The sequence below is a fragment of the Ischnura elegans genome, chromosome 11 (genome assembly GCF_921293095.1).
Source record: "Ischnura elegans chromosome 11, ioIscEleg1.1, whole genome shotgun sequence".
Lineage (NCBI taxonomy): Eukaryota > Metazoa > Arthropoda > Insecta > Odonata > Coenagrionidae > Ischnura > Ischnura elegans.
In genome coordinates, this window is record NC_060256.1 from 35,057,724 (window position 1) to 35,083,320 (window position 25,597).

Consider the following 25,597-nt stretch of genomic DNA (forward strand, 5'->3'; position numbering starts at 1 on the left):
CGGCCATCCAAACCTTCTGTCTGCTATGTACCCTATATGCCTTGTGAAAATTGATTGCGTAAGTAAAAGAAACCAAAATCTAAAATTGTGCGAGAATAGTTATTTACCATCACTTTTGGCAAGTTTATCATACAATAACGGCTAAATTGGTCACATACCTACTCTCGTCATACTTTTCCGTTAATTACTTTTGAGAAGAAAAAAATAGATAGAACACAGTCTGAACAAGTAATTTTTTTTTAAAGAAAACGCGTTTTGAGCACTTGCTATTTTAACACGTTTTAGTCGACTTGTTCTGACTTTTTGCATATATTTTCAATTTGCCAAAACTCAGGCACAATAAAAGGAATAAACAGGATTCAATCATCAAAAACAAATAAGAGGTTTGACGGACTTGTTTACTTAACTCTGTGGAAAGTGGGTTTTGCGGAGATCAACATAAAACGGTAATCATTTGAAATGGAGCCCAAATCGTTTATCCGATAAAAAGCCTAATGAATAAAATTTATAGGCAACGCTCTGTACCTTTTATTGAGTTCAAATTTTTTATTGAGGAGATATGTCTCTATATTTTTTGTTCTGATTCCAGCTGGTATCAGAAATTTTTCAATGATCAGTACAGCATCGTCATAGGAGCCCACTTAATAATATCTATTTTCAATTTCCAGAAAATATATCGGAAATCGATTTCTATATTTTATCAATTGCCACTCAATGAAGTACCATTAGATGGATTCGTTTTTGAATACGATATTTCCTTCCTTTTATCACGGAAACCTCTTGATTTGGAAAATACTGCACAATCCATTTCTTTTTATCCATTACAATTCAGTATTTATTTTCCTGGTAGAAAACGATCCAAGAGAATGTTTACTATAAGCCCCATGTAGTCTTTTGGATGCAATTATAATGATGTGAGTTTCAAGTCCTCTGTTTCGGCCAGGTTCGTAATGAATGCCGAAACTCCAGATGAAACGCCTGTGATTTTTTTATATTCTTCCTAATTTTTATATCGTTCCCGAAATCGCCTAAGGTAGCTTACAAACTATTAATTGCCTCAATACCGCGTCACAAATAACAACCTCTGTACTTATCATCGCTGGCCTTGCCAGTAACGGCCTTGTACTTGGCAACAAAACTATTCTTAAATAATATTTCAATTTTGTTAATATTCGGAGTCCAATTAATCGGTTAATTGAAATGGTAACTAACAATTTGCTGCGTGAAGTCTTCTCAGGATCTTCACCGGTTAAAATCTTTATATCTCGCTAGCGTTTCGGACGATTCATCCATCGTCATCAGTGCGAATGAATATGTTTGATTGAAGAAAAAATCGTTTAGATGTCTTCGTTCGATGTAATCGTTAAAAAATCGTTTGCATCCAAACTATTCGGTCGTCTAAGTTCATCATCTCAACGTTCGGCCAAACAGGTTAATTCACCATGGTTACGATCCGTTTATACGTTGGTGATGTATACAAGATTAAGATTATGCATAAATTTAAACCGGAGGAGATCCCGAAAAAAAACAAGTTACCGACGAAAAAAGCATTTTAGTCACCAAAAAAATTACTAAAATATGATGTACTTAATGCTTTTCCGGCTTCCCCAATTGAATTAGCCTGCGAATTTCGTATCATTAGCATATAAAAGCAGTTTAAGGCGGAAAAGTTTTTTTTTAAACGGCTAGTACATAATTAACGAGAAAATTACTCAAATTTGAGGGTGAAAGTAATCATCAGTAAAAAATAGTTCCCGCCGATAACCCGAAATTTTCTGAATTCATGAAAGCCGATAATTAGGCTCTTCCGCAATACTTTGGGTAAGTGTCTAATTCTTCACTTTCGTAACAAGAAATTCGCATGTTTATTTCCACAAATACTTTTGAACCAAATAACATTTACGGCTGTTGTGTGAATCATAAGTGGTTCGCAGAAGAAATTTCGTTCGTTTAAGAAATATACAGGGTGTTCAAGGAGGAATCTGCAATGCTCCAGGAGATGGTAGGGGAGAATATTTTGCGCATTATTTGTCCATAAACATGGGCATATCCTAAGTTACCGAGCCGTGGCAACGCAAAAATATTTTTGGATGTACTTAGCAGTTACCACGAAAACGGGTTTTCTTGGGTGCTCAACAAGCATGGCATGTGAAAGAAAAGAAAATGTTTCATTTTGACCCGGAGGGAAACGAAAATACGAGGCCTAGGTTTAGTTTCGATCCCGCACGAAATTAAAATCACCAAGGAGTTTAGTTTCGACACGGGACGAAACTTTACTACCGGGTACGAAAATAAATCAAACGAAACTCCGCTGCTTATAGATAAGTTTCGCTCCCAAAAGTTGGGTGTAGGGGGATATGAATGGATAGTTTCAACCCATTTCATAGAGAGGTTAAAAAAAATTGATCTTAAAAATCGAGTGGCCAGATTGCGTTCACCGTTCTCCTGCTAGTGGTAAAAGTATTAGTGTCCCATGCATCCATTGGCGGTAAGCCGAACCTCTGCTTCACTCAACCATACTTCATACTCGGTGTCTGGGTCGAAACTAAACTCTTCGAAGGTGAAGCACGTGGTCCCTCCGGTGCGAAACATTATCTGCGTTTCGTTTCGTTCCAGAGTTTTAGTTTAGTTCCGTCCCGAAGTAGTTTTGACTCCGATTTCGTTTCGACCCTGAGTTTAGCTCCCAGGGTTTAAATTCATTTCGTTTTGTTCCTACATTTCGCTCCCGGGAACGAAACTATTGAAATTTTACTGGTTTTGACTTGCGTTCAGTTACGATAGCCATCCTTAGTGCTCAGCCTTTCCGACATTACAATTAACACTCTGGATTTTTAAGGGCGTGAAATAATTAAGGTTGGACGAAAATTTGCTGTTATAACTGTCTGAAACAATCTCAAAATGGGTGATAATATTTTTCTTTCTGTTCGGTTACAAAAGTAACATAGAATTCGTCAAGTTAGAGAGGACATATGGAGAGGACAATTGAGGAAGTGATATGTTTTATACTCACTCAAACCTCTCGTTTGCTTAAGCTCAAAGTACTAGAAAAGACATGATGATATACCGAAAAGCTCAAAGCTTTTCGGTGTATCATCATGTTTTTTCTTGATTTTGCAATGTTGATTTTTAACCATGTAATTAATATTGATTTTTTTATTCAACAGTTTATTAGCTATATAATTATTAACTTGAACGATTACCTATCTTAAAGCTGATATTTCGGGTCGTGGAACCTCTCGATAGAGAAGCAGAAGCCGATATATCGGCCCGCTGCACTAAGAAGGTTAAAATAGGATAGAGCTCTCCGTTTAATTATTGAACTGAGACTCGTTCACTCACCTCTTCAAAGTGTAGCGGTGGGAAGTAATACCCTAATAGGGGTATATCGGTGGCTCGTTGGTCTTCTGTTCCAATGTGCGGCGCCTTGTAGAGTCCTCTGTCGTCTTGAGAAGACCCCCTCGACCCCACCGATGTACACTGCACCGACACGTGCCGACGCTTATTTATATGGGGGCAGTCGCTATGCGATGGAATAGAGGGGGAGGATTTGAAGATAAGGTACCCCTTTGGTACGACGAGTTTAGGGTGGGGTGAAGTAGGAGGGAGGGAAATATGGCCCCCTCCCCCTGTGTAGTCGGAAACCACAAGCTCAGTCGCTTAGGTACACCTGTTGGAGGCTGTTGCATTCACCATTGAACAATTGTCGAATAGAGTATATCCGTGCAGGGGCCAGCTGGGAATTAAGGCTCGGGGAGGATTAGGTGCAAATAGTACCGGAAGTGTCTAGGGGTATGGAATACCCGACAGGGTAAGCGGGGGGCGCGAGATTAATTTATTGCAGAATTTTGAAATAAATGGTTTAAAATGGTGAGTTTGACGGCTTTCTGAGAGATATTTTCTTAAACCTTACACTATTCTATAAGTAATATTAATCTGATTAAGTAAAATGGATTCATCATCATTAGTCAACAACCCTGAGATTGGTTTGACGCAGCTCTCAATTTCTCTTTTCTATCCACTAACCTTTTTAAAGCGACGTATTTCTTCTCCTTTACATCCTTTATAACCTGCTCCATGTAACTTATTCGGGGCTGTCCCTTGCCTTTATTCCCTGCCACCTGTCCTTCAACGATTGTCTTAGGCCATCATACCTTAAAATATGGCCAACTAAGTTGTCCCGTCTTCTGCTAAAGGTTTTTAGGAGGCTTCTCTTTTCTCCCATTCTTCTTAGCACTTCCTCGTTACTTACACGGTAAGTCTATTTTATCTTCATCATTCTTCGGTAGCATCACATTTCGAATGCTTCCCCTCTTGACTTTTCTGCTGCTGTCAACGTCCAAGCCTCGCTTCCGTAGAGAAACATACTCCATATGTAGTATCTGATGAATTGTTTCCTTACTTCTATGCTTGTATTCTCAGCTGTAAGAAGATTCTTCTTTTTGTAGAAAGCCCTCTTCGCCTGCGCTATTCTACTGTGTATTTCTTTCTTGCTCCGTCCATCGCTGGTAATTCGGCTTCCCAGGTAAGAGAACTCGTTCACCTCTTCAAGCTTATGCTGTCCTAGGCTGATGTTTGTTTTAGCCTCCTCTCTTTTGCTGCAAACTAATATCTTAGTCTTCTTTTTGTTGATTTTCAGCTTATATCTGGCCATTGTTCTTTCCATGTTTGTCAACGTCTTCTTCAAATCCTTCTCTGTCTCGGCTATGACTGCTATGTCGTCAGCAAATCGCAGCATACTAATTTTTTCTCCGTGGATATTGACACCCGAAGCTTTCTCCTTGATTTAATTGATGGCTTGGTAAAATGGATTAAACTTAAAAATTTCTCTGAGCTCTTGGGGGGGGGGGGGGTTATCCCCCAAAAGCCCCTCTCTTCGCCACTTTATCCTTGCGCTAGATATTTCCATGAAGTTTATTGCGGTGGGTAATGTGTTTTCAAAAGGTCCACACGATAATATCCTGATCATTTTTAGCCTATATACACCAAGGATGGCATTCGCCATGAAAAAAAAATGATTTCGCCGGGATTTGGAGAGGTGAGGTGATAAATTAAATGTTATGTGGAATAAATAAGTTTTCACTTTCATTTGCTTAACCATCTCGGTCCGCCTACTTGGAATTATATTGACGAAAAGCGCCAAAGGTATTTCAATAAAATTTTAACCCGTCTAAGCAAAATATTTTGTCATGGAAAATTTGTCCTTGCTGTATATAATATTGCACCCGTGCGCGTGACTGCGTACATATGCACTTGTTTCATGCAGTGCTTTGATTTTTAGCATTGTCAATTTTACCTTTATATTTGCATTATTTCTCATCGTTTACACAAATGCGATGATAGTGATGTCATCGTCTTACTCCTATGAGTGCCAATTATCCACTTTCTTCTCAAAACTCATACCAGAACATTGCGGAACAAAACATAACTCTCTCTAGGCCTTCTTGTCTGGAATTTCTTTTGTTAAAGTAATTTATTGAAGTATTATTTGCCTTGTGGGTGTCAAAGTTAACATAAAGGGGACAAGTTCGCAATCCTGGGATACTAAAAGCCAACACTTTTCGCAACATTCACCCAGTGATAAAATGCATATTTTTTATCCTAATCAATTAGATAATTTACAGTTTTAACGTAGAATATATTTATTCCAGGTTATTTAATTCGCTCAGTGATATATCCCGAAGGTTTGCTGGTTTTGCACAAAGGTAGACCTCAATCCAGATTAAGCCGCGGGCGTGTGAAATTCAAATTATCAGGTAGGGGGCCAGATCCTTTCTCTGGGTCCCCATGCAGTTCGAGTCTTTATGCTTAAGGGTATCGGAAGGCTTCACCCGAGGATCTTTGATCAGTGGCCTCAGGCTTGACCCACTTGGCCCTCCACTTTTCGCAAGTTTCATTTTTTAATAGCTTTGCTATAGCAAATAACGTACATCGAGGTTCAAAAGAGGAAAAATGATAGGCAAAGAAAATGTGAATCACTCATTCCTTATATTTTTAAGCTTTCTTTTTTCCCAGATATTTGACCCCTCCGTCGGGCCTTACTTCATCATCTTTAGCGGTCAAAAAGCTAGTAATCGGGTAAACTTGATTCCGGGTTCAGTTGATGACGAAGGACAACGATGGCAATTGACAAACTATTTCCAACGAAGGCAGGGACGCCGACTTACAAAAAATATTGGGGGGGCCCAAACCGGGATCTTGCCCCGGGAAATTTTATAAGTAGTGAGTTTTAAGTTTTTTAAGCATTTCAGAAGAGTCATATGATCAACATTAGAACCCTGATAACTCGAATATCGATATCTGGACACTCCGGGGAAAATCAACAAGTCTGACACATTTTTTTCTCACACCTATAACGATTTTTGAGGGGGCTCAGGCATGACCACCTAGATACTCAAGGCCTCCGCACTGAGTTGTGACGTCACAGCTTTGGGGCTGACGGACGGCCGGAGAACGACCACGGAACCCTGATCCCGTACCAGAGGACTGGGAGGGTAGGCGCCGGTGGAAAACATTGCGAAACGCTTCAAGAATAAACACGGAATGAATCTTTTGGCAAATGCACGGTACAATGCCTTCACTTATCTATTGGATTATTTGTTTGAGTTATCCTCCAATATCATATTCGCCTCAAAATAATTATCAATACGCTGAATAATTGTCAATGATCATTATTAATGTATTGGAAGACTATATTTCTGTACCTGACGGCTCTAAACTAGATACTAAAGAAGTGATTTAAGTACTTCAACTGCACTATTAGCGCTACAGTCATTCACCAAAACGAAACTTACGAATGAAGACGATAGCGGAATTCTTGCCAAATTACGAGAAGAATGAAGTTCTAGATATTGTTTATGAAGTTAATATCCATGACCATACCGTTAACGAAAAACATTAGAAAAGGGAAAATAAAGCATTAATCCCGGTATCAAGGCTAGCACTAAGAAACCGTAAGATTTTTTATGGATATGAAAATATCATTTTAAATTTTCCCAACCTCGAAAACGGATGAAAATCTGTTGATTAAGGGTACGGAAGAATCGCGACGGAGAAAATCAATGAGGTCTGTTTAACGAAACCAAAAGAGATAATATATAGACTACTTCCTGCGCTAATGATTTTAAAATGGGTCAAAAAATACCTCGTTTAATCACATTGTTCAGTATCGAAGGAATTATTGAACAGGTTCTACGTAAAGGATACACAGAACACAACTGTCACAGGCTTGTGAAATTTTCAGAATAAGAACCCCTAAACTCATTACATTCAGACGCACTCTGGATGGGGTTAGGAATATCTATCAGAGTGAAACCAATCATTAATCAGATTTAACATCCCACAGAGCCAGACAACACTAGACCATTTGCTACCCAAATCATTTAAAAATGTGTGAAACATTTACCTCCATTTCTCACCACCAGCAGAGAGGACACCAATAAACCAAATGTCACTTGCTTGTCTGTGAAATATTCAGAGTGAATACCCCTAAACTCAGCCCATTCACAAGCACTCGAGAAGGGTTTGGGAAATTGCCTGATATCTATCAGGGTGAAAACAATCATTGATCAGATTTAACAGCACCTAAGTTGTATCTCAGTGCCTCTTTCTTCTTATGAAGTAATTGCAGTTGGATAGAAAAAAGTCATTAAATGTTTTTATTGTTTTTAGCATTTATTTTAATGTCATCAAGAAGCTTACAAATCTTTGAACAGTAGTTTATGTGATCAGTTTTGTCTGCCAAAGTTAACACTTTATCGAATGAGTTAAGTTCCTGTCGTGCCTCCCAAAGGATTTCATCTTAATGGCAACCCTGGAAAAAAGATTATCTTGTTAGTTTTTGACACTTATGAGCACTGTAAGAATAACAAATTTCTAAGCTTTCTGGCTGAGCAATGGATATCAGAGAAATAAATTGAAAGATTCGTGATGCTGTCATAAAATAAGGTAAATATTCTGAACAAATTACTAACTTATTGGACCGGCAAGTATCCATCCTAGTTACTAGGGGTCACAATAGACAGTCATCATGACTACCAAAAAAGTAAAAGCACCCTCTTTCTCATTTTTGACTATTTATGCAGCTTCTTAAAAATAGGGAGAACAAAGAGCATACATCAATTAAGTCATTGGAAACGACAGTTTTGAGAAAATGGAATTTTGATACCATTCGCCGCTCAATGCAACCCTATGGCGAGCAATCACCGAAGGACTCACACTAATGAATGAAATAAAACATTAATTGGTGAGGGAAGAAAATTGCTGATAAAATGGAGGTTGGAATGAAAAAAATTCTGATGATATGCTTGGTTGCGCATATTTTACGAGCACAAGTCCCAATATAGGCAAAGATAAGAAAACCCAATAAATGAAATCGGATGTGAGAAAACAGAAATGAAGCCAGATGTGAAAGATGCAAGAGTATGTGGATGTGGGGCATACATCCAAATTCGAGAGACATTAATTGGACAAAGGAAAAATGACGATTTTAAGTAATGTGAAAGGATAAATGCTTTGGGATCCTAAAACCTGAAAATCTGTGAATGAGAGGAATTGGATTTCTAATAGAAATAAGAAAATGGATGGCAAGATGTCATTTGAGGATCACGATAGCGAAGAAAAAAATGTGAAGCCACAAATTTAAAATTTAAAAAATAGTAGCAAATTGATCACGATATGTATTTTGATGACATATTTAATTACTATTGACAATTCTTCAGGGTAGCATTTAGTAATGAATGAACACCAGTCATCATACGCAGGATCGAGATGATAATGGAATGTGGTTAGAACAGATTAAATACCCTTTAATACATAATATAACTTTATCAGTAAATAGCGCAAAGCCAACCACTTGCTAATGAACGGGATTACGAATACGGGACAAGAATAAGGAAATTTTATATAATTTTGATGATAATTTAATATGAATAGTATTTCCGAAGCTTTTTTTTACTTTGAGATACAAGAAATTGACGTACACATAGCTGAAACAGTAGATTCTGATAGAGGGAGAGAGAGAGCGAATAATTCCAAGCCATTGAAATAAAGAAGTGTATGACAAGGTTAGATGATTCACATTTGAGGATCCATATGATGAAGAAAAAAAGAAGCGAAGACTAAATAAAAAGCAAACAAATAACCTATACACCCGCCTTATAGAGTAGCAGCTTACTTCACGGATTGCTTTCGCAGCTATTTTTCTGGAAAATATCGGTTAATAAATTGAAAATACATTAACACCTATCAATGCGATCAAATAAATAACCTTACCTTAATCACAACGGTACTTTTATGATGCTGGAAATATTTCTCGGCGTATAGTAATGATTTTAATCCATGATTTTGAACGACTAAAATTTATTAAAATTCACAACTTTTAAAATCCTTCTCTTGCAAATAGAACAGTTAGCAACAAATGCAATGAGTGCATGGCCAATATGTGACTATCGTTTTGACGATCAATGTAAAAATTAATCTTTGAATTCACGAAGGATAAGTCCAGGAAGCTGCAATAATTAATTGAGACCAACAGATGACCATTTCCTAACTCAAACGTTTCACTGCTTTCTATTCGTACAATCCCTGATGCTACATAGTTGATATTATTACTTTATTCGGTGCACATGTAACAATATAAGATCAAGCCAAGAAAGAATTTAACCCCAAAAAGTTTATGAGAAGAGAATGCATGTATCGATATGGCAGCAATTACCTCACGTTTAACTCCTCTAGTATAAAATATTTAATTCAATTATTAGAAAATATTCACTTTACTATGCTTAATTTTAATAGGGAAAAATAAATACTTACTCTTGAGTGCTTTGAAGGTTGATAATCCTTCCTTGGGATTGCATTCATCCACCTCCTTCTCAGTCCTTCCTTGGGAAACTGGAAAACACTCACTATCTCTCTCCCGTCGTAACTACAACTATATTGATGTACACAACACTTGCCTACTATACTGAAAACTTTTTAAACACAGCAAATCGATAACTTCACCACAATAAAAGCTTGAAAACTCAAATCGCTTGCTCACACTACAACAACAAGGATCGCAACTGACGCTACTCACATGTGCTCTGTCGCCTATGTGCCTATGATTCCGGTTTTTTCGCCAGCCGCAATCCTGTGACGTCAGAGAAAAGAGAAAGTTCAGTGCGAAGGCCTTGAGTATTTAGGTGGTCATGGCTCAGGCCCCATGGAGTCGGCGCCACTGAACGAAGGATGCATCTTGCGGTCATTCCCGAGTCACTGCTGGTACCTTGGGTATTGAGCTCGGTGCAAAGGTTTCTGTTGATAAAATCTTCTCGGGTTTGGCACCGGGTAAGGCTGTTCGAGGCCAACATTTAGATGAGAAACTCCCTCTTCGTCATCAAGGCTAAGACTGACACTCAGACTAAATAAATGTTAAACAGTCTTAGCCCTGAAGACGATGAGGGAGTTTCTCATCAAAACGTTGGCCTCAAACAGACTTACCCGGTGCCAAACCCGATAAGATTTTATCAATAGTAACCTTTGTACCGAAGTCAATACCCACAGTGCCAGCAGTACCTCGGGAATGACCGCTGGATGCCTCCTTTCTTGGGAAACAAAAAGATGAAAATTGTCGTTTTGGTAGAGTAAATTACCGCGGGGCGATTTTCGTTTTGGTGGCTTATTTTAAGTTAGAGGAACAATATAATCATTTCATTATTTGAAAAGCTTTTAAAAAAATTAAATATAGCATACGTAGCTGCAATATTCATTTTCTTTTCTACACCTCGGAAATTTAAATATACCTTTCGGCCATTTTAGAAATCAAAGAATGGGTAAAATTTAATTTTAAAAAGCTATTTGTAATGCGAATATATCGTTCTGTATATAAAAATACAATGAAAAGCACAAATTAAATATTTTCCACGTGACGAGACGAAGAAGACGACCGTTTCGCTGTTCTCATAGTTTTTCGCGTATTCTTCTTCCCTCTTTCGACCGTGGAAGCTAAACGTTTAAGTTTAAACAATGTTTAATGATTCATTTTTGTAGTCGAATGAGCAGTGAGTAAAACGATATGTGAGACGACTCTATGGAGCTTCCGCAGGATTTCAGCGTTCTACCTTTTTTGCGCAAATAGCAGGTTAGTGCTGTGCGGGTTACCTATTATTAATTTTCAGAATGCCTTTGCTCGGCTCTTAGGGCACAAGGGTAAGGGAGATTTCACGTGGTTTGGTTTTCGATTAAGCGCAATAGAACTGCGAAGTATGAACGGAAATTAGGTTTAGCAATTCGCAAACGTTCTATGTGAATTTCCTTTGCCGATTACGTTTTGGGTACATTTACCTGTAATCGTTATGCTTAAAAATTGAAACTACTTGTGGTACTGGTTGTACTTAAAATCTTCATAATTTATTCATGATTTTCTTTTAGCAATCGTGATTTTCCCCTAGTACTCACTGTCTTGATGCACCGATTACCTAGGCCATAAAACGTGATGAGAACACGCAAGGCTATCCAAAATAATTATGTGATTTCTTCACCGGGTAATTATCATTATCTATCTATCCCATTAGCGATTTTAAGTGCAATTTCCGAGTGAAGCGTACATAATTGAGGTATTTTCAGCGTTGTCATAATAACTTGAAATAGAATTGATGAACTCTTATCAAATAGTAGGTAATTTGTCACGGTCGTGAGGAAAATTCATTTTCGTGCAAACTTTAAATAGGTATTTTTTTACTTTTTCCTTGACGTTATAATGAGATAGAAATTAAATACCATGACGAATGGAAATCAATTCTCTGACATGAAGCCCTAAGAGTACGAGGTGGTGCGAGCATTTAAAACTGTGCATTGCCTATACCCTGATCAGAATTTTGAGGCCTAATCAGGGGCGGATCCAGGATTTCTTTCTGGGAGGGGCACAAGCAAGGCCGTATCCAGGATTTTGTTCAGGGGGGGGCACAAGGATACCTCGTTATACAAAACAAACGAAATTATAATGGGACCGTGTTAAAAATCTATCATATTTTTAAGGGTCTGGGGGGGGGCACGTGCCCCCGTGCCCCCCCCCCCCCTGGATCCGCCTATGGGCCTAATGGAGACCCGCCATTGAAAACTCTTTTCCTTCCCCTGCAAGTGAAGTGGGTAGGTGATGGGAAGAGAAACAGTTGTTCAATAATAATTTAACTTTAATTGGAATCCTATTTACACTTTTTAAATGTGCTATGCGGATTAGAACCTATATGCTATAAAATTAGGTATATTAATGAATAACTCACGGATTTCTAACCAAGTAAGAAAATTTGTGGCTGACGTTTCCGTGGAGTGCTCTTCGAGCAGTTATGAATGGCAGATGTCCCTTCCGAATACATCTGTTCAATCCGCATTGTTGTCTCCATCTTTCTGTTATTTACGATGGAAGAGTGTTCCATTTAGACGTTAGCCCCACATCTTACTCAGCTAGAAACCTGATAATTATTTAATTTGCCGAGAAAATACGAAATCTTAAATTAGATTTATTGCTTAAAATTTAGAGGTGGCTTAAGAGTCCTAAATGCATTAACAAGTATTTTTTTAATAGACAAGTAGCTTCATTCAAAGGGCTAACGTAAAACAACTGTTTTCTTGGGCCGAAATTTACTCCGGTTTTACGCCTGAGCAAACGTTTTTTGTATAATTAAACCTTTTCACGGACAACACGCCCGCGCACGGCGGCCCACAGGAGCGTAGGCTACTCCCTGAACGCCGCGCCGCAGTCACGATGTCTCTCGGGGTTGGGCCCGTTCTTTCCGGTGAGGTAAGACCCGGCTTGAAGGTCTGTACCGTGACAACGCCCGCCACTCTGGTCCCATTGTTCTGATAAGCAAAACGTTTGGCTACATCCACAATTACTCATTTACTATCTTTTGGCCATAAAACCATCCTCAGGTAACCGCATTAATACGGGGAAATATTACATCTTATGACTAAGAAGAAAACATTGGTCACTAGATGTCTTCATAGCCAATAATAATTGTCTCTTTCTAATTTTCGCCGTATTATTTATCAGTGAATATCTAATAATCCTGACGGTAGGTTTAGATTGCCAAGTTCCGCGGCGAATGAATCAACGGAGACATAGGTGGATTTAAGGGAGGCACGGGGGCACGTGCCACCCTAGACGCTTAAAAATAGACAACATTTTTAATATGGTTATCATTGCGTTCGTTTTTTTTATTATTACGGATACTCAATCTTTTAATTTCATATTAATAACTTTCATATTAAAAAAGAGAGAATATTTCGCACCTTAATTTTTGTATCTTGTTTTTAATCTCAAGTATGAGAAGATCGTTAGCCTGTCAGACCCCCCAGAAAAAATCCTGGATCCGCCCCTGAAGGAAGACCTATACATATGTGGTGCCTGACATAACATTTGTTCATTTGTCTATTATTACCAGTGGGCAGTTAATTGATGGTTTTAGGAACATTTGAATGAAGTATGAGAGGTTTGCAAAACATTTCTGAAGATGTATTCTCGAAAAAAGAGCAGGAAAGAGTAGGAAAGTTATGGTAAGTAGCAGGGCAACATATCTATACTCCATAAATTTGGCTAAGTTACCAGTCACGGCAGACAGCTAACTCCGAAACATGAAGGACTTCGCTTGATGCCACACGTTGCAAAAAATTATGAAGTTATTTTATGTGAAATCAAATTATGAATTTAAAACTTACTCCGCGGAGTTGAGCAAACGAAATATGTTTCAGCCGGATATTATAGTCTTTATCATCATAAGTCAACAATCCTAATTGACGCAGTTCTGCATTCCCCTCTCCTATCCGCTAGCCTTTTCATGGTGACGTATTTCTTCTATTTTACATCCTTTATAACCTGTCCTATAAAATTCATTCGGGGCCGTCCCTTACCCTTCTTCCCTTCCACCTGCCCTTCTACGATTGTTTTCAACAGGCCATCATGCCTCATAATGTGACCAGCTAAGTTGTCTAGTCTTCTCCTTAAGGTTTTTACAAGTTCTCTTTTCTCCCACCCTTCTTTCTAGCAATATTTAGTTTAAAAAGATTAGATGATAACACGACTGATCAATGGCGTAACCCTGGGGGAAGTGAGGGGATAGATCCCGCTCCCAAAGCCTCAGAGAAATAAAAAAAATATTTAAAACTATTGTCTAGTTTTGACATTTAATAACTGCATCTGCTTAGAGTTAAATTTTAGTGGAAAAATTATGTAAAATATATGGTCAGGCATGTCATTTTTCAAAAATTTTCCGGACCCCCCTGGGGGGGAAGGGGAGTTTCGCTATCACAGGCCATCCCACTCCCCCCAAAGCATATTCCTAGTTGCGCCGCTGCTACTGATGCCAAATTAATGCACACCTCTGAACCCCTCTACTTCATTTAAATGCTCCTAAAACCCTCAACTAACTGTCCACTGGTAGTAATAAACTAATCTATAAATGTTATGTCAGGCACCACATAAGCACAAGTCTACCTTGAAGCATCTACCGCTGAACTTGGCAATCTATACCTACCGTTAGGACCATTACGCATTTACTGGTAAGTAATACGGCGCGCATAGGAAGAGAAAATCATTATTGGAAATGAAGGTACCTGGTGATCAATGTTTTCTTTATAGTCATAAGATGTACTTTCCTTCGCCTTCAAGTGAGGAATGAAGACCATTCACTTTTTTCATTGCTATTATCTATAATATAATAATGAGAAAAAAATTTCCCGCCCCATGTTTCAATATTTTCTGATACTGCTTCGTCATTCTCACATAATACGTATCGGAAGCCAGATCCATGTATCTGGGTGAAGTGTTATCCATTTATAGTTCTTTCTGGAAATTTTTAAGACATAAGCATTAAGAAAAATTGTTCCGCGTTAAAAGAAATACTTGTTACTTGTATTCAAAGTGAAATGTTTGGTTTTAGAGTGAGGAATCTGGCGCTGACGAATATATGTGACCCGCTAAAATCGTTGGAGGAGGTAAATGATGGTGGGAGCTAGAATGACTTCAGCGTAGAGTAGCTTTCCACATCTGTCATCACACGCAAATACCTGCATAAAAAAACATTGATATCATACCTACGTACCTTAGTAGGGCCACCGCACCTAATTCCTCACATATCTTTAACGAGGAAATGCGATTTTCTAATCTTTCCATCGAAATTCATTTTTTTCATCATATATGAGGATAGGAACTAAATGTTATCATCTAAAGCCATCAGATCACCCAATCTTCTCACTTATATTTGAAGCATGTAATCTTATTCGTTCTGGTGCACAACGGTGTTTTGGATATGGGACGTCATAGCAAGCCTCGTGTGAAAAAAGCCTAAAAAAAACCTGTTTACAGGAATACGAACAAAATGGAATTTCAAATTCTCAGTGCGCATTCGACATGAATAGAAGAGAAGGGTCTCGGGATGAATTTTGCGAAGACAGCATGCTCAGAATTCACTCATTTCATAGAATTCTTTCAATTTTTGTCCAATTAAAGAATTGTAAAAATTCGAGCCGACGACACAACTGCGTCTCTTGAGTCTTTCATCCATGTCACACTGATATTTACTGCTTTTACTGCAAGATCACCGGATCGTGTAGCAGATGATTTCGATTGACACTCCCATACACTTATCCAGAATCATACTTTGGGCTGAGTGAGTTCCGAAAACTGAAAATTTGCCCTTAAAATTCTTTTTTTGGCTCTCTTTATGTTTCCGGAAATCAATCAGCCCTGAGGATAGTTCTAGATTGGAGTCAAAATGATAGACACGTGCACAATCGTGGAAAAGCAAAACTTGCCTGGGTTTATCTACTCTTATCTCAAACCTATGGCACCATCGAGACCCAAGGAGCGAAAACATACATGTGTTATAGTTTTATAACCACAACGAGCCTGTTTCAGGCGTGTCCATGCATAAAATTGTACATGGTTATCTTTCCACCGCTTTCGCCGCATGAACACAATGAGATATTGTTAGGGGATCTCTTGTTGCCATATCTCAGATGCCAATATTTCCTCATTGTCCCATAATTTTATCTACGCAAAAAAAACATTTTCAATTTTAGTTGCATAAAGCCTTTATTTATCTTAGGAATTCTTTACAATTAATTTTATGTTCTGTAGACCCAGTTCTGTTGTAGAAAAAGGACAGACTAATAGATTCACCAGGAAAGCCTTCGAGTTCTAATGTTGACGTAACTGATTTTTTAAGTTTATTTCTTGAATATTTTTATAAGATAAATCTGAACAAAACTCCATTATCACAACATGACATTGCCTTTCTTGCCTGTGTGAAATTCCAAGACTTGTTCGATGAGAGCGATATTGGACATTGCACATTTCTACGTCGCTCTGAAGTTGATGGTTATTAAACAATGGTTAATGAAGTCTAGCTTGAAAATTACTTTGAAGTTAAAGTTGACGAAGTGTATCATGAAAATGACGTAGAGCACGTCGAAACCTGTCGCAAAACATAAAAATTGTTTGGAAAGTACAAATTGATTTTATTTTATCTTTTATTTCGTCTCTTTGGATTGAGTATCAATACCGACATCTCTATTTCATACTCACTCCTTACTCGTGTGGCCACTCAAATCGAAGTCGAATTTTGGCCTCGCCATTAAGTTACCTCTAGACTCCTCTATCCTCCTCTATGTCAGCCTCTCCCCCAAGTATTTTCACATGTCTTCAACCACTTGATCATTCCATCTTAGCCTTGGTCTTCCCCGTGGGCGCCTTCCTTCTGGTCGACCTCTCTACGCTCTTCTTATCATCCCTTCGTATTACGTGAACAAACCACCTAATAGGGTCCACCTAATTTCCTTCATCAAAGAAAACGAAAGGCATTGATTGCGATTCGTTACCCACCATTAGTGTATTCATAATATACAAATTATTTTGTTTTAGAAATACCGGTTTAGACGAATGGCTATGGTCCATTTTTATCCTCATTTGAAAAGGGCCAGAGTGGCGCCCATGCGATGCCACTCCACGTGACGTCACAGGGACCTAGTTTCTATACGAGAGGATAGGAGTTATACATCGTCTGAGATTACCAATGCATGCATGAGGCGCAGAGCTCAGTGAAACATATCTTAATAATCACTTATTAAAACTGGCTAAGGTCGGAAATTTTTCTTCACTTGATAAGGTATTAATAATCCTATTTAAGCCAAGCGCTACCAGCCAGCAGGGTACTCAGCTACCCGCTAGCAGCCTGCGTCGTATCAGCGCTCAACTCGCCTCAAGGTCACCTCACAGGGCGGCAGCGGGAACCAGAAATACGCCACACGGAAAGATTTCCCGGCATTCATACTTACGCGTCGCGTTTTCGCTCGTTTGAAAATTTTCACTTTTCATTTGATCGCGATAAATAGATATCGTCATTTAAAAATCTAAAAGCGTGAAATACGTACTCCAGGAGTAATAATCTTTCGATTTAGGCAATAAAAAAATAATAGGAAACCACCCTATTCTCCTACTTTTTAACACAGCCACAATATTCGGTGTTCTATAGAGGTTCATGAGCTTTCTTTGTTTTCAATGTTCTCCATACCCCTTTATTCAAATCAACATCTTTAAATCGAAATAATCTGCTCGTTTTTTCATCCTCCACGTCTGATAATCTCCGTATTCTTTGTCGCTGTCACTCGTATCTTACAGGAGCTGATGAACCCGCCTGCACGCCGTTACACCTCTGCCTTCTGGGTAACTCGGTAAACAAACTTTAAGCTGAAAAATATTGTCGGTAAAAGTAATGACCGAGATAACTCTCCATAACCAAGTTAATGCAACTGTTGAAACGGGATTGTTGTAATACTTCGTTTTTTCGATAAAATAATCCGAGTCAAGCCAATTATCCTTTCTGATGAAAATAGCCCCACTGGGGTTGCAAACCTATGTCAGCTATTCGCCATGGTACCCACGTATCGCACGTCGATTAGTATTTAGGTGGGTCGAGTCGACTATAGCTATCAGTAGAAATAGAAAAAATGCGGTGTCACTGATTAATGAGTGAAGGAAAGCTTTGAGACGAAATATCGTTTTGAAAATCATGTTTTATATTCCAGTTCACTTTAAAAAAGCATTTTAGCCACCAAAAAGTTAACCGGTAGGTTTTAAGTAGTTTTTTGATGGTCACCATTTTACCTCAGCAATCGGTACAATGCAAAATTATTTTTCGGACGATTTATTTTACTTCTGTCCTGAAATTCGTAGATTAGTGCACTTTATTTGCAATTGCCTAAAGAATGTGTATATGTCCTCAAGCACTGAGACACACTAGTTGGAACAGTTTGTAGCAAAGGTATTAAGAAATGGTACACTTATATTTTATTGTATTTAGCAAGAATGACTCCTGAATATATGAAATCGATAAATCAGATTAACCTTTAAAAATTTTAGCAGGCTAAATAGAATAAATTATTTCCATTCAGACTTTTTCTTTTATCTTGTTTTTGAAACAATTCTTCTTCACTTCTTTCCGGTCTAATTCTTATTTTCACCTTCCCTTGCAATTCTTGGGCACTGTCATCACGGCAAGTAAAAAATCCTAGGATTGATATGACGCAGTTCCCCTCTCATGCATGGGCGAATTTAGAGTTTTATGTTGGGGGACCAGCAGTCCTGCCGGAGGTTTAGGGGGTATGAAATATCCCCCAATGAAACAGGGGGATCTCCGGGGCTGTCCCCTGGATTTTTTTAATTATCCTCTAAAGCTGAAAATTTGTTTAAAATTTATATATTTTCGTTTTCATCGTACTTGAATTTACAGACAGTGTACTTTTTTCGCACAAATGGCCATTGAAGTTGGGGCTCCCCCCACCCCCCAAAAACTCCGCCCATGCAGTCTTAAGTCTCTTATCAGTTATTTTACTAAAATATTCAAATGTCTTCTCTTTAGCATCTTATAACATTTCCCTTATGATTGCGTTGTATGTAACTTGGTGATATAGTGTTGGATATTCATTTTTGAATAATTAAACTTTGTTATTTCCGCTGAATTTTTTTGAGACTCCCATAACGCCTTATCACACTGTGGCATTGTCATTTGCAATGCGGAGGCATATATCGGCAAGGTATGGGTTAATGCAGCGTTTCCCAACCAGTGGGTCGCGGGCGGAATTTAAGTGGGTTGCGGCGTGGCTCTTGAAAATGTACCAAATTTAACTGATTCACCAGATAATTTTACTTTTATGTAGATATGTGTCATTTTTATTATTTTTTTAACATAAAAAATCTTGGTGCAATGCTTGCCTATTACATTGAAACGAAAACAACAGCGTAACAGTGCTTGTGCACGATCTGGCAACGCATACATACGTATTTGTATGTGTGTGTAATCATGGGTGGGGTAGGGGTGGATCGCGAAAATGGAAAAAAATTAAAAGGTGGGTCGCTAGACAAAGGATTGGGAACCACTGGGTCAATGGAAGGAGACGGGATGGGTAGGAAAAACACCGTTACGGTTAATGTTGCTTTTCTAATGTCAATAATTTGGGATTGCCTTACCGTGCATTGGCGGGATAAGAGCATAATTGCAACTTCACACACTATTTTCTGTGTACATTCAGTCCAGGGAGACACAAAAATGTTTTTCAGTGTAAATGCTTATTTTTACGTTATCCTTCCATTAAATTTAATCTCAAGTTTGCTCTTTTACCTTAAAGCCCTGGTGATGTACATGCATGCATAATGAGGGCTATTACACACGATACTTAAAAATATATTGTTCCCGGAAACTGGGGTAGAATGTGGAATCAAGTTGAAAACATTAAAAAACAAGCACACGCCGTTTAATAAAATTACCTCACCTTTTTTAATAGACCTTTTTAAATGCATTGAACACAAAAACACAATAATGTTGTGGAAACAAGTATTAGTTATACGTTTTTTCTCGAAAGAAAAAACTTATGTCATTTGCCCCGCTCTACTCCTCGTACGGGGTGGAATGTGTGAAAATGAATTACAAAAATAAATTAAATATGTTAAACAAAAGGAAAACTCAACTTGTACGTTCTTTTCTTTTAATTTTAATGGACTTTTAGGTGCAGTAAACTTTTACTTAGTCTTTTTTTAAGCCTAATCGCAACATTCACATACAAGCTTAGAACTGATTTTGAATGGAAATCGCCGTAGTATAAGCATACTTGTTTCTTCATCCCATCATTTTTTTCTATTTTTTTTTAATTCCCCGTTCCGCCCCGAGAACACATTTACGTTTACCTAGGAGCAGACACCCGGAAACAGCGTTAAGTCAGATGTTCATTTATACGATACTAAGGATAATCAGATGTAATTCAAGCACATACCAATAATAAATGTAATTTAGACTCTTAAATATGACTTACCACCGATGCAAAATCTTCCGAAGTTCGAAAACAACAACAAAATTCATACAACTCACAGATCACGTGATAACACTGAAATAACCAAACCAACTTGGCTGCAGAAGATGAACAATGACAGGTTATTCTATTCCCAGTACTATCTGTTAGTTGAAAGCCCCTCCTAGACGAAAAAAAACCGAACCCCATTCTGCCCCGTACATCGTTCCACCCCGTGTTCCCCTAAGTATGTATGTACATTTATTTTTCATATTTTTATATATTTCCTCTACACATTTTTTATATCTTTTCCATTTAATATAGCGCCGTAGCTAAATCCCGAATCATAAAAGAGTGGACAAGAAAAGAAGAACAAATAAGCGTTCAATACTTTATTAATAGCCCAAATGATTGAGCTCACCTTCACATTTTTGTAAATATCATTAGGTTTTCAATTATCTTTCGGTAGTATCTTTGACTTGGAGAACTTTAGTGTGCAAATCCATGTGAAGTTTCACTCCTTTGGTCTGGCAGTGATTTGTGCGCATCTGTTCTCTGAAAGATGGCCAATCGGATGTTAATCATTCATCTAAATGAACGTTGAGATACTAGAACTATATAATTGAGAATGATTTATGAAGAACGTGATTGAAAAACGCTGATATCTGCCACCCTTACGATAATCTTGCGTGTTGAAACAAGTATATACTTAAGATTTGCTTAAGCCCCACTCGATAGAGATACTAATATAATGTTCTACATAAATATATTCTACTTTCTTTCATGAGAGGGCCTTAGTCCCTTTCGTTGATATGCTGCCAGTTGTCGTTAACGACGTGAGTGCTTGCTAGTAATACACTGCTATAATAAAATGCATTATCATTCGCAAGATACCGAAGAAGTGCCCAAAAAATTTCAGGAGTTATGGTCGCAGTGAACGCTAGCTTGAGTTCTTAGAATTCCCTGCCTGTATTTCTTTTTATCTTTATCGTTAAAAGATAACATTTCGACACTCGCAAATTTCGAGTTAATTTTTAGGCCTATATCTCGGCAAGCACCGTTATAATCGAGGTCACCTCGATAAATATTACCAAGGTTAGAATTAAATACAAATTAACTCAAGTCGACAATCACTCTACCGGTTTTTTTTAATACCATCACTCATTTCCGCAATTTATCGTGTTTTTCCTTGTACTCTGTTGAATATGAAAGCTGAAATCATTCGCAAATTTCTGGCCCATTTCCGAAAAATATACTTTTACGGGACGATAAAAACCACAGAAGATATCGTCCAGACTTGTTACCAGGCTCTTCAGCAAGTTGGGAGGCCATGTAATTGATTCGTTATGCAATAACTGCTTTGTCCAATATTTAACTTTCTTGACGGTTCCAACTAAGGAAAATGATAAAAATGAGATTCAAATAATAATAGCCATTAAGTGTTTAGGCTATTCCCCACCCCTCCAGTGCCCAAGTATTTTCACCTCCTCCTCTCCTTCCATTTCTTTTCCTTCGCATCTTACGCAGTAGCGACCCGGTCAGGGCGGGCGGTTGGTCGGCAATCTTCGTCGGAGACCCCCGGCCCTGCGAGGACACAGCAGGGCCTCTATAATGCATTTGCACTGACCGTACCGTATCTACGGAAAATCGTAGTATTTCTCTTCCTCATAGGGAAATCTTTCCTTTCTGTAGAAACATTAAATTAATATTTCGTTAGGAGTGGCCCACGTAGACCCAATGACGGCGTTGGGATTTCCTTATCCTTGGGAAGCGTTGTCGGGCTCTCATAGCAGCGGCGCGTCCTATCCTTTTTCTTTCCTCAGCCCTTCCCCTCCCGAGGGGTGCGGGTGAAAAGTCTCGGGCATAGAGTTTATATTACTGTCTGAGGTAGGTACATTTCACTTGTAACTATCGTTATTTTGTTAGGCTAGGCCAGGGGTCTCCAAAATACGGCCCGCGGAGGGCTTTCATCCGGCCCTCGCACTCGTTTCGAGTAGCGCGCGATTCTCGCTCGTTTAACTCTGTGAGACGCCGCTAGGAGCATTGCAGCGCTGTACTGCACGTCAAAGTCGCCTTCAACTGTTCGTAAATAAGAAATATGCCACCGGATTCTTCCGTAGACGTTGGTATCGAATACTTCAGTCATCGGCAAATTTACTATCCGGCCCGCGGGGTGATTCGGAACTTGGAATGTGGCCCTCGTGGCCTAGTAAATTGGAGACCCCGGGGCTAGGATATCGTAAGGCTATCACACTCACCATCGTTATTAATAGCCCTATGTATATCAATTTTAGTGACTTTTATTTTTTTCCTTACCTTACGCCTTATAATAGCCTTCATATCATTAAAATTTACGTTACTGTTTCTCATTAGGGTGTAATGCATTGATGAGTAGTGGTGATCTTTCCAACTTAATAACATGTTCAGTTTTCCACATGCTGGCCCTTGGGTATTCATAATTCTTTTTCGGGTTCATGATTATATTTCGGGAAGGCAGCCAATGGGTACCGATGCATATCAATGTAGCTATTCCTCTAAATGTAGAGTCTAAGGACAGCGAATATAGTGCGGCAACAATATTGGGCCAAAAATATGGTAGATTTGCTGTTAAAAAATTCTCATCTAGCAAAGCCTATGTGACCCAGTGACTATCGGTTGATGTCTTTACAATATTTGGTGACTCTGTACTTTTGTTATCAGACGTTGAAATAAGAGAATTAAAACGATTTGACCTCCATTCCTCATTAGGAATCTTCCCTCGACATATCCTATACACTGGGCAACGAGTTATGCTTTATACTTAATGATGAATTAGTAGGGGAAAGTGGGGCAAAACCGACCGGTTAACCTTTTTTCATTTAAAACTTGATCCTTCTGTTGCTAATATTCTTTTAAATGTGGTTAATAGTAACATTTATACATATAGGGTGTAGAATATTAATGTAAATGCATTTTATGATAGTAATTAAATATATTTATGATTTTTTTTCAACCATTGACAAAATGACGATTTTGCCCCATAGGTGGGGCAAAACAGACACCCATTGAATTTGCATTTACAAAACCTTTATTGTAAAATTTTGAAAGATTTAATTTACAAACACTCCTTTAACACGTATGTGATATTTCTCAACATGAAATAGTAAATTAACAATATGTGAGGTTGGATATGAACTTACGTACATAAATCGCAAATGACATTGTCATCTTCTTCTTCACAATTTGAACACGCCTCGTGAGCCCATCCTTTGCAGTTCAAACATTGTATGCAACCCACTTTATTCTTGTAACTGGAATACAACTAAATGCAAAATTTGCAAGCCTCCTCGTCACCTTCGTTACAATCATCCCTATCTTTAAGAGAATCCAACCTCTGTCGGCTCTGCCCCACTCTCTCGTGACGGTTTTGCCCCTCGACACACAACATCAGAAATATGTCGAAAGAAGCGTATCCATAATCAGCTACTCGGCTACACGGGCTTAAAACACAGCTAAAAACACTAAATTATCATATCAACTTACCGTTGGTAAATCAGATCGGCGTTATAGCTATCAGATCCAAAACAAACGTAATAAAAATCCTTAAGAAAACTGTATAAAATTTTAAAAATTCACAGAAACTAAACGGCGGCCACTACGCAAACGGAAACAAGCTATATATGCTGGTATTGGCGGCCACTTCAACTAATTTATAATGTTGCTACTTGAAAGCAAAAACTACCGGGTGATTTTAAAGGGGTCGGTTTGACCCGCCCAGTCGGTTTTGCCCCACTCTCCCCTATGTATGTACATCGGCACCGGTTGCATTGAAGTTTACATTTGTGAAAAAATCCATCCTTCCATTTATTTCCTATGCAACTTTTCATCCATTATGTTTTCTCAGTTCTACCAAGGAATATTCATAGTACAACGTGTGTAAAAATTAGGAAATTTTTTGTGTGATTTCAGTTTAAGTTGTACCATAATTAGGAAACTTGCAGGATAGAAGTGAATTTGCAGTGACATGCCGCCTAATCACCTTATAATCATCATGTCAGACTTGTCAAGAATGTCTCCTTCAGTTGCATCACGGAATAAAGAGATCTGCTCACGCTTGTGGTCATGGGTAGATTCTTACCTTCTCATCGAATGTTCCCAGTCCCAGTTGAATGGAGTGGACATGGGTAACTCTTAAGGTTCACCCATTAGAAGGGGGTAGAGCCGTTTAGGCTTAAACTCTGCGATATGTGTTGGGAATTATCTGGAGAGTCCTATCTACACTTTTGGACTTATCGCTGTATAATTTCCAAGCACCGCTTTCCATTAGTGGGATATTTTTTCCAAAGGGTGCCCATTTTTTTATTTCTCGTAATCTCAAAGCTACCATTTGTGCGTATCAGTCGCTTCTTCCGTCTACCAGCCCACGTGATAGCGTTTAATCGTCTTCACGTGTCCTAAATAGTGAACATAATACGGCCTCTATTCTCAGTCCATTTCGTTAAACGAAGTTCATTTGTCAAGAGTATATTGAGATATACGCTTGCGGGGAAGGACCTCGCTGGCTTCGAAACAGGTGGTATTTTTTTTAATGAATCACCTCGGTTACGAAATTTTTACTTCCAGTCGGCCGCGGTTTTTAGTGATTTATCCTTAACCATCGATAAATTTTCATGTGTGTGCAAAGGACTATGCAGTAGCCTTAAATGACCTGCCATTATAGGAGCCAAAAACAGAGAATTATTCAAATTTATAATCCCCGCTAGTGATTCAGTCCTGTTATCATACATATTATTACATAAACGTCTTAAAATTTCATTCCGTATATGCTCCGTCAATACTGCACCTACAGTGGTAAATAAGTTATCATTTTTAAAAGTTAAATCACCGGCTTGTGACGAAAAATACCATCTCAATCTTAAATTTCAAATTTCAATATTTAACCATTAATTTCACTTAAAAGTTTCGATTTTTTCCATGTCGATTATTCGCTCGAGGTTTATCGAGTCCACACATTCTAAACTTCAAAAAAAGGTTTAAAAACCATGGAAATACATAACTAAACCAAAGAAACGTAACATAAGCCGGAAAAAATATTCAAAATATTAATCTAAGAAATATTTTTAAATATGTTTAACGTTCTCTAAAAGAGACATCATGTTTAAGGAACTTAAAAGATAACGTGTATCACGAAAAATAAAAATATAGTGCTGAAAGTATTCAAGAATTATTACCAACGGTAATTGGCAATAAAAAATGAAAATAATAAGAAATTCACATAGTGATAGTACCTACATGGGAGAAAGGA

At 38.2% G+C, this 25,597-nt stretch overlaps 1 long non-coding RNA gene across 1 annotated transcript; it reads right to left on the minus strand.

Annotated features, from left to right (window-relative positions):
* Positions 1–7,652: 7,652 nt before the first annotated feature.
* LOC124168136 lies at positions 7,653–10,183 on the minus strand. Its single transcript, XR_006866853.1, has 2 exons — positions 9,811–10,183; positions 7,653–7,810 (listed from the first exon to the last, which is right to left on the minus strand). It is a non-coding gene; the product is annotated as an uncharacterized LOC124168136 (long non-coding RNA).
* Between the last annotated feature and the right edge of the window lie 15,414 nt (positions 10,184–25,597).